The sequence below is a fragment of the Balaenoptera physalus genome, assembly GCF_965194825.1.
Source record: "Balaenoptera physalus genome assembly, chromosome: 13".
NCBI classification, from domain to species: Eukaryota; Metazoa; Chordata; class Mammalia; order Artiodactyla; family Balaenopteridae; genus Balaenoptera; species Balaenoptera physalus.
The window spans coordinates 32,002,672-32,013,649 of NC_138892.1; the positions used below are offsets into that span (position 1 = coordinate 32,002,672).

The following is a 10,978-nucleotide window of genomic DNA, read 5'->3' on the forward strand; positions in this document are numbered from 1 at the left end:
TCTGTGGCTAGGAGGCTGTCATTTGTGAGTGGCCTCTGATCAGCCTCTCCACCTGTCCCAGATATCTCTTTCATGCCACTCCATCAATCTCCACTTCTCCACTCTGAACACCGCCATTGTTCTTCAGACCCTCTCCCCTCACCACCTGTTTACAACCTCTTCGTAGCCTTGTTAGAGAAATTCAAGGCTACATAGATTGATAATCCTCTTATCAGAAATGGAGATAATCTGTGGTGTGCCTGGGGGTATGAAAGCCACAGAGTACTCATTCATCCACTCTATGTTCAAGAAATATTTGTTGAGTACAAGTGGCCCCCTCCAGCTCTATGCAAAAGTAGAGCATTCCAATGAAACCTGTCTTCAACCAAAATGGCTTAAAGCAAAGAAGCAATCACCTTAGGATACATCTTGCTAATGGGATGCATAAAATAAATCGATGTAAAGCACAGATGCTCATAGACACAATTCAAAGCTATGGTGGCTTTATGCTGAGATGCTAAGTGTAGTTCCGGGGAAGGAACTTGGCGGTGCCACTCTCACTGCTGGCGGTGCATGCTGCCTCTGTAGGCTCACTGCAGAACAAACCCTGAATGCGACGGTCTCTTTTTGCCTTTTTTCATAAAAGCAAAAATCCTCTTGGGATTTCTTTCGTTTGTCGAAAACAGGTACTAGTTATAAAGCAGAAACTAACACACCATTGTAAAGCAATTATACTCCAATAAAGATGTTAAAAAAAAAAAAAAAAAAAACAGGTACTAAAGTAGGTCTTTTGTAAAAGCAAAGTGGTATAAAGGGAACTTTGAAAAAGCAGGGACACCCATATCTATTTTGTACCAGGCACTGTTCTAGGTGTTGGAGTACAGCAGTGAAAAAGATAAACAAAAGCTCTATGTCCTCATGGGGCTTACATTCTAATGGGAAGAGACACTCAGTAAACAGTAAGGTCATTTCAGATTATGTGAAATGTTACTAGGGAGATCAGCGAGTGACTGATCACTGCATCTAGGAAACATTTGTCAAGTTATTTTAGGCTGTGTAAGTGAAGCATACATTGTAAATCTATTACTCATTCTGTAGTCACGAATTCAGCTACTGAGAATGAAAAGAAGGCAGAAAGCAGATATGCTATAATCTCTCTTTTTTCTTCTCTAGGCGGGTAACAGTTCACGTTTGCTTCATAAATGAAGCAGCTTTAAACAAATTCCTATTCTGTCTGGAGTGACAGACCGCATCTTTATCTGTTCTTGCTACCCATGACTATGTGGATGATTCAGAAATTGGAACAAAGTGTTTTACTGTGAAACTGGCACTGAATTAATCATCTGTAAAGAAGAACTTGCACGGAGCAGGACTCTATTTTAAGGACCTGGGGGATTTGTGGTCTCAATTAGAACTTGCAGCTGATGTTGGGAGAGAAAGCACGTGTCCCAGACTGCACATACCGTTTTGCATGCCTCCAGAAACGTCTAATTGTTGAAAAACCACATAGCTTTATTTTACAGTTACAACCTGCAGTTCATAGTTATCTTGGTCTCTGCAAGTAGATTTCAGCCTGGATAGTGGGGGGTCATCATTTTTACCAAAGGGATCTAGAAAAACAAAAAACAAAAACTCAATAGCATCAGCCACTGTTCATTTAGAAAGCAGTGGGAAAAGAGGGTGGGAGTAGGCGCAGGTCAGTCTTACAGCTGCTGATCAATGAATGATATGGGTCTGAGCTTGGTCTCTTTCTGACACAGAGTGTGCTCAACCGTGTCCCACTAGACAAATGGACATGGTTGTCTGACTTTAGTCATGCAGGGCAGCCAGTACTGAATTACAACAGTGATGCCTTTGCAGAGGAGAGACTCCGAAACAGTCATCACACGAAGAAGCTGTGGACACTCCAGCAGAACAGTCTGCCGAGGAGGGCATCTGGCACCCCTGGTGAAGTCAGCCTTTGCCCTTGACCACTATGGCGTGTACAAATTGTGCTTGCAAATTATATTACGAAATGTTTCTATTCTAAAACTATTACAGAGTTACGTAAAGGGACTTAGGAGAAATCACTGAATGTATGGAGGCCGCATTTTCAATTTCTGCTGTGGGAGAGAGTAAATATAAATTATGATATTTAGTATCTATGGTTAGACAACCACACTCACATGCTAATATGGGTGTTGAAAACTAGGTGACTTGGCTTTTTCAAGAATGCAGGGAATCAGGAAACTTTAGTTATTTATAGTATAATCACCATTATCTGTTTAAAGGATCCATTATTTAAAATCAGGCACTCTGTATTCATTAAGGTTTATGAATTAAAAATAAAAAGCTTTATGTAGTTACGCATGTCAGTTTGCTATTAAAATATGCGACAGCGTATTTGTCATATTGAGTGAACTTGACAGGAATTCCCAAGATGGACATTGCATTTTTAAACCAGAACTTGTAAGACATTAAGTGAATTTCCCTTGCCAATTTTTTTTTTATTTCAAAGGAACATCTGACTAAGGTCAAAGAATGATTTCTTTTGGCTTATTTTGATCAAGATTCTTTTAATATATCACAAACGTACACATAAAGGAATCCAAAGCTTTCCATTCTAACTTGATCCTTGTGATAGCATCATTGCCATGTCTATTACCATCACATGACTATTTTCAATGCAGTGATAGAGAAGGGCATGAAAAACTGCTATCTTTCCTTTGTTTTCAAAAGTCCAAGAATTTCTAGTAGAGTTGGATTTTAGCTTATGTTCAAAGCTAATTCAAATACAACTCTAGTAAGTGGCCTTTGCTCTTTTTTATACCAAAGAGCTCAGATGATTTCTACGATCCCTTCTCTAAAGTGCTGTGGTTCCTCAAACACTAGTCATGTCTCTAAGATACAACCCAGATGCTTTGGGAAGCTGCATTAATTTATTCAGTCCCTCAAATATCCCATGGTACAACTGATTATATATAATAAAACCAGAGATCAATTTAATGGCTGAAAGGACCTGTCTCAGTGTGTGATATTGATTGTTTTGAAGAAAATAGACATAGATTAACATGAGTATGTGTGTAGGTCATGTGTTGATTGAGAAGATTGATACTTCTCAATCTAATAGTTTGTTTCAGCAATGGGTTCAGTTTTTGTAAGTATGTAAAAATGCTGCTTAATGAGCTTTAGAGTATAATAGATGTACTTTTGTTCTCAAAGCTGGTAGCTGGGTTTTAACACACAAGGACATGGTCCTAATCGATAGAGTTAAATAAACACATTCAGCAAGTTATGAAATCTGGCATGGTAGGCGAAGGGAGATGTATTCTGCCTAATTAAATGTATTGGTTCTTTGAGAGTTGTGTGGATTACCAATTTTTAAAACACTAAAATTCAGTAAAATACATGAACAATAGAAAAATGCTGAACATTACTTTGGTTGGTAGTTGCTTGGGAATGAACTGTCATATCTACTTGGAGATTAAAATATATATATACATATATGTCTTTGCTTTATTTTATCCAATATGTGTTCTGAACATCCTTTATAAATCATGGAAAACTCACAACTGACATCTTAAACTGTAAAATCACCTTTTAAATTGGTGCCATGTATCTGATAGTTCTCTTTTGTAATGTTTCAAAATTGTCTTTTAAACTGGTTTCAGAAGTCTGCAGATTCTAAATTATACTTTAGTATAAAGTATAATTAAGCTTTGTACCTCTGTGGTAGAACCCAAATCTATAGAGAAACTGGCACTGATAAATGGTGCCTGCCCTGTGATATCAAAACATTGCTGGATTTTGTATTATAATCTGATGTGCTTACCACACAGTCAGTTTCTAATGAGTCAGAAACAAGTTATTTTTTTCAATACTTTAATAGAACAAGTACCCTATTCTCTTTGAAAAGGATTAACTATGTGAAAAATGACAATGTATGATAAAGTATGTTCACAATGAAATATCTGCTTTTAGTAAGAATTAAAGTACTTTGGAGAAACTTTGTGGCATATTTTGGTATTCTAATACAAATGAAGTTTTAAATTAATAGAAAAATCCATTCAGAATTCATGGATATTTCTTAATGTTTTTCTGAAGCTAGGTTCTGGTTTCAAAATGTAATTCCAGTATGGGGCTTTTAGCCATTCCCTACCTATTCTAATTTAACTAAGAAATATATTTTTCAAGAAGGCAGTTTGACATAGTGGGATGGATGTTAGGAAAAATTGTCAGGAGCTTCCACTCTGCCATTAACAGGTATTGGTAAATCACTGCCCTTCTTTGGCTCTCAATTTTTATTTATCTATATGGTGAAGTCAGGTCATACCATAGGTATGAGAGAAACCTATTGATATGTGACTGACAAAGATGAAAAAATAGAGCTGAAACTATCACATATAAAATATCCAACTCTGATCTCTGTGAATAAGCAATTTGAACATAAAAAGCTATGGCTGTTCTTGTTTGTAATGTAAATAGGGTCCATTCGTAAAAGTGAAAATCAGTCTCCTGTAGGGTGAGTCGGATAACCACTTACACAAGAGATGGCTTTTTCCTTTGCTTAAATAAACATTTTTGGATCACTTCTGAAGAATGAAAACCAAGAGTACATTTTACCCAGGAAAAGATAAGATGTGTGTAACATTTGGAAGTATACCAAATTAAGCATTTAAATGCTCTCATTTTCTTAAAAGCTAAGAGCAGAAAATGTAAGATGCTTATAAAGTTGTTAAGTGCAAAAAGATACTTTAGAATCCATTTGGAGATGGGTAAACCATAAATTATATTTCAGTTGGAATATATTTCAGTTGAATTGGAAAATGGTATAAGAATTTTAAAGAAAGCCAGCTTGTTTTGAAACAGTATTATTCTGAAATTGACATTAAAATATAAACATTCAGATTGAAATTCCAACCACTTTATTTGTGGTGTTTGATCACACAGTTTATGGTGTTGCTGGAAATGCCTTTGTCTGTAAAGATAAAATAATGGTTCTTTCATTTCCTAACAAGATACTGTTTTGAAATAATCCATATTAAAATGGATATTCTTGATCCTAAAATGTTTCCTAAGCATTGTATATGTATTTATAACCGCCGTCTCCAATTACATCTTAATTATGTTGTTTTTTAAAATAAAATTGTTTAAACTAAAAACCATAGTATTTTCAGTTACTTGATTTCTGAGCTATGACTCACTAAATAAAAATTTCCAATCAAAATACCCTATTCTCCTATATTCTAAGGATTAATGTGTGATTATAGTGTCCACTTGCCACTAATTTTTAAATCAATGGACTTAAAGTATTCAGACATTTAGATGGATGCACAGATATATTGCTAGTTCAGTCATAGATTGGAGTTTGCATATTGTAATGTAAATGTATGTCAACATTATTCTATAGTTTTATTATGACTGAAGTTTAATTAAATAAAAAAGGTTGTAAAATGTGATGTGTATGTGTATGTACTGTATGTGTACTTTTTAAAATAGGTTTATGTCCTGACCCTTTTTTATACAGGTTTGAATTTGAAATTACATTATATATACACATACTTTATTGTTCTAAATAAAGAATTTTATGCACTCAAATTTGCCCTGTCATTATCTTAAAGTTATCACACATGTTCATAACATGGTTGAGCATTTAAGCTAAACTCAAATTTTTCTGTGGAAACATTATCATTACTCTAGATTTTGTTGTAATATGCACAAAAGGAGATAAATCATTTTATTCCAATAAATATGTATTGGTTAAGTAATCAAGGAAGATAGGTAAGGTAATCAAAGAAGGTAAAGTTGAATTAATACATTATTGGATCTCAAGGGGTTTCTAACTTAGTTGGGGAGAAGATAGGAAAACCACTGTCAACTGCATAAAGCCACAGTGAAGTAATTACCTAAGTACAAAACTGCGGTCTAGTTAATGTACTTGGGGCACACAGGAAGAAGAAATGGATAGACTAGGGATGATAATGGGGGAGTTGGTGTTTGGGCTAAGATTTACAAGGATGAGAAATTTTGATAAAGAAGGATAATTATGCCCAGCCTGGGCAGTGTTTTCCAAAGCAAGATGTTTTAAAATTTCTCAACTTATCCCATCAAATCCAACCCGTGTGTCCTGAGCATACAGTGCATAAAGAGATACACAGTGAGATGAGACCAGAGCCTTGAATGCCACAAGGAGGGCAGATTGTTCTTAGGCGCCATGGGAAGCCATTGCGTGTTTCTGAGAAGAGGGATGGAATGGCAAGATCATACATCATTATGGCTTACGTGGTTTAGGCAATAAATAATCATCCTACCTAACCCCTGGTTGGTATTGGACTCCCGAGACCACATCCTCTAGCTTTATGACATCACACTTATTCACCCACCATTTCTTTTCAGTTTCTTTGCTGACTTTTCCTCCTCTGCTCATGCTTTATATTACAAACTTCCATCAATATAAGCCTAGATGATAATAGCCTTGTAACTGATCGCACTCCTCAACTATTTAGCCCTTTTTCAATCAGTTCCTCACGTTAGAGTGAATAATATGGAGACAACTGATAATACTTTTCTCTGATTAAAACACTGAAATGGCTTCTCATTATTTTTCAGGACCAAACCCAAACTCAACATGGTTTATAAGGCCCTCCTCGCCACATCTCATAATTTTTTTGGGGGGGCAGGGGGTTGCTAATTGTTTGTTTTCCCCTTTAAGTTATAAACAACATGAGGACTAGGACCATGAAGACTTATATCATTGCATTCCCCAAATTTAATGCAATAATAAAGCATGGAATTGAAACAAAATTTGATCTGAATAGATATTACGTATTGCAATGTTCAATAAGTTAAAAGTTATTTCCTAAAACTTTTTATCATGGACAATTTGAAATATATGCAAAAGTAGAGTAGTGTAATGAACGTCCATGTAACCATAACCTAGCTTCAATCTTACTTAACTGCTGAATGATCTTATTTTATCTAACTCACCTATTATACCCCTTACCCACCACCCCTTTCATATTATTTTTAGGCTAATACCTACAAATATTTGATCTGTAAATATTTATATGTGTATCTCTAAATTACAAATTTTAAAACATAATCAATACCTTTGTCACACCTAAGAAAAATTAAAAATAATTCCTTAATATCAAAGACCCAATAAGTATTCATATTTTGTCTCACATCATCATGCATTGCAATATTGTACTACAGCAGAGTATAAAATAAAGGTAAAATTCTCCCTCCAACATTAAATTTCGTTCCTCCAGAGGAAAACAGGTACTTCTTGTTAACCCTCAGAAAAACTATGTGTACATACATATTTATGTAATACTATTCTCTAACCTTACTTTTCCCATTTATTAGAAGAATGTGTAACACTCTGCATCAGCCCAGATAAACCTTTATCCACTACCATAGCCAGGAAATTATAGATTGACATTGAAATTGTACTATAATGTGTGCCTTTTGGAATTCCAGTCCATACTTAGCAAAATCCAATGTACTTTCAGAACTTTTCCTTCAAAATGAAAATGAGGCTCTCTTTTGAGTATATATCTGCCTCTTCAGCCCTCTCAGTTGGTGGCTGTGTTTCCTCCATAACTGTCACTGTGTCTGGCAGTGAGTTCTCTGGTTCTCATTGCTGCTTCTGGGTCATCACTCCCTAATCCCTCCCAGATTTGAATCTCATGTTATCATATTACATACCCACTGCTATTCACTGTTGCTTTCATGTACTAACTCTCAGGTTCTTCTCCTTCATTTCTTGATGGTATGAGCACCTAGTTCACTGTCACTCAACTCATCTGTACTCCTGTCTTATTTCTTGGGATTTTGATACACATATAAATGATCCTTTCAACACCCTGTCCTTTCTGGTCCTTGAAATGTCTCTCTTAGTGAGCCAGTCCTCAACACCACCCTAGCCACTTAGTCTGATGGTCACCCTGTAGGCTTTGTCGCTTCCAATAACAGCAATTCATCCATATCTCAATACCATGCATCCCATTTCTTGCCACCGCTTTGTATCTTTCCAGTTTACCCACTCATGGATTCAATTCCAACGATCCTTTGATCCACAAGGCCTGTCAATCTATTGATTCTACCATTATCCACTAACTGTCAACCTCTGATATCCCCTCCCCTCTCCTTATGCAGGTTAAAATTCATATCCAGCATTAGAATCATTCTATTGCCTACAGCTTCCTCTCTCTTGATCCCCCTCACTTCCTAATATTTGCTTGGTAAATGATGCCCCTGCTCAAATGCAGTTCTCCACCCACTCTTTGTCTATACTTGTGTGGCTAAACATGGCTGCAGTACAGTATACCATCCTGCCTACTGGTTTCTCTATAAATTCCTTCCCATGAACTTCAGGTGGGTCCTAATGCTGCTCAATAATTATATTTCCCTAGTCTATTTCCATTCTCATAGCTATTTCATATATTATTTTCTCTCCCAAACCACCCATCTCATTCCCCATTCTCACTGTTAGCAATCCCGATTGCTATTTTACCTTGAAAAGTGAAAAAAATTAAAGAGAACTTCCAAAGACTCCTAGCACCTGGAAGCTGATTTTCTGTGAAGCAGGAGAAGCTTAAATGCTTGGTCCTCACTTACATAGGTCTTTTATAAGTCATAGCAGGGGGCCTAGCAATATATTCACATAGAAATATATCCATTTATCTTTATTCCATTTATCTTTTAGGTATTAGTAGATGTTCTGTGTGGCAATGGCTTCCAGCAACTCTCCCACTGACCACTGTGCCAATTCACTAGGGCATCATGACCCAAAGGTGTGTGGTCAGAGGCTGTGTCATGATGCCCTGGCGAATGTGTCCTATGGACCTGGCCCCAGAAGTATGTGGGTGAAGGAGGAGAAACAAGGTTTAAAATGAATGGAACCAGAAGCCAGTTTTTGGAAAATTCTCACAATCATCACAGTCACCTGTAAATTGTAAATGGAAGAATCAGGATTTATTAATGCCTCACCAAAACAGTAGCTTTCCTCACCAGAAAATACTCAGTAAGGCAGAGTATACATTTATAAACAAACCATACTTTCTTTTTCTCTTAATGGTGAGGAAACACAATAGAATTTAACACAATTGCCATGTTTATAGAACCAGAAAATCTGTATGTGAGGACACTGACAAATGCATAGCATTGTATATCCAACATTATATTATTATACAGAATTGTTTCATTGCCCTAAAAAATCCCTTGTGCTTTACATAGTCAGTCTTCCTTCCCCTTCCCCTGTACCTCTGGAAACCACTGATTTTTAATTGTCTTTATAGTTTTTACTTTTTCCAGAATGTCATATAATTGAAATCCTACAATATGTAGCCTTTTCAGGCTGGCTTCTTTTAATTAGCAATATGCATTGAAGATTCATCTATGTCTTTCATGGCTTGACAGCTCATTTCTTTTTGTCACTGAATAATATTCCATTGTATGAATGTATTATAGTTTGTTTATCCATTCATCTATTAAGGACATCTCAGTTGTTTCCAGTTTTTGGTGATTATGAATAAAGCAGCTATAAACATTCAATTTTTTGTGGACATCACTTTTCAAATCAGTTGGGTAAATATTAAGGAGTACAATTGCTGGACTGTATGGTAAGACTGTTGAGGTTTGTGAGAAAATGCAAACTGTCTTCTAAAGTGGCTGCACCATTCAGCATTCCCAGCAGCTGTGAGTGAGAGGTCCTGATGCTCCACAGCCTTGCCAGCCATTGTTACTGTCAGTTTTTGGTTTTTTTTTTTAGCTATCCTAATCAGTAGGTAATTGCATATTATTGTTGTTTTAATTTGCGGTTCCCTGATGACAAATGAGCATCTTTTCATATGCTTATTTGCCATCTGTATATCTTCTTTGGTGAGATGTCTGTTCAAATCTTTTGTCCATTTTAAAATTGTCCATTAAAAAATTTTCTTATTGTTGAATTTGAAGACTTCTTTGCATATTTTAGATGCAAGACCTCTGTCAAATATGTGTTGCTGCGCATATTTTCTACCAGTCTGTGGCTTGTCTTATCATTCACTTAACAGTGTCTTTTACAGAGCAGCTGCAAGGATTTTTTAAAAAGCACATGTAAGAACATAGAGTATGTATCCTGTTCAATTCATTCCCTTAATCTCATCAGAGTAAAAGCAGTTTACACAGTACCTAAAATTGCTGATTACTTTGGTATTTTGCAACTATTAATATTTTTTCTTTTCAGGGTCCTCTTGTTTAGATAGAGTATTTTAAACACATGAAAACTTGGACCTTCTAATGTGTTTTTGTGTAACAAGATGTCCTCCCCAGTGTAAGGCTGTTGGGACATAATGACATTTTAAAGACTTCTAACATATATTTTTTAAAGATTCAAAACAAAAAGTCAAAACACATGAGAAGAAAGAAATTGATAAAATTCAGACACATCATTTAACTCCAACTTGGAAAGATATTTTGGAATGGTTCATAAAAACAATTGAGAAATTATAAACTCCTGATTCAAACATGTAAAATAGATACAAAGGATCCCTTTCTGTCATTTTTGTATTTATTTATTAAACAATTGAAAAACTACTTAAACAGATGTGAAACGAAGTCCATAAAGATGATTGAAGAAATAAATTTAAATTACTATGAGGTTAAGAAGCAAACTGTAACAAAAAAATGTATCACATCAAAAGCAGTTAAAGAAAATATAAATATACTATTATTTATCTTAGAAATGGGAAGGTATTATGAATATAATTGTATCTTTGCTTATATTTAAAATATAGAATGTTAAATCATAAAACAAGTTAAATAATTACCTGTGGGAGAAGGAGATAACTGCCTCCTCTGGAAGGAAAAAGCAAGAAGCTAAACTTCTCTGAATGTTTGTTTTGTAGATTTGTCTTGAGAACAATGTTTGGGTCCTAATTCTCACAATCCAACTAGAAACAGTTTATGAAGCAATTCAGGAAATTAAAACTCTTGCTGGATAATGAGTTATATTAAAAGGTTTTTTTTTTTTTCT

General features: G+C 35.4%; 1 protein-coding gene across 3 annotated transcripts in view; it reads left to right on the forward strand.

Annotated features, from left to right (window-relative positions):
* Positions 1-10,518, forward strand: part of KITLG (KIT ligand) — a 91,575-nt gene extending 81,057 nt beyond the window's left edge. For all 3 annotated transcript variants that reach the window (XM_082419086.1, XM_082419087.1, XM_082419085.1), the window contains one exon: positions 1,153-10,518. The gene's annotated coding sequence lies outside the window, so the exon portion shown is untranslated. The remainder of the gene's footprint in view (positions 1-1,152) is intronic.
* Positions 10,519-10,978: the final 460 nt, after the last annotated feature.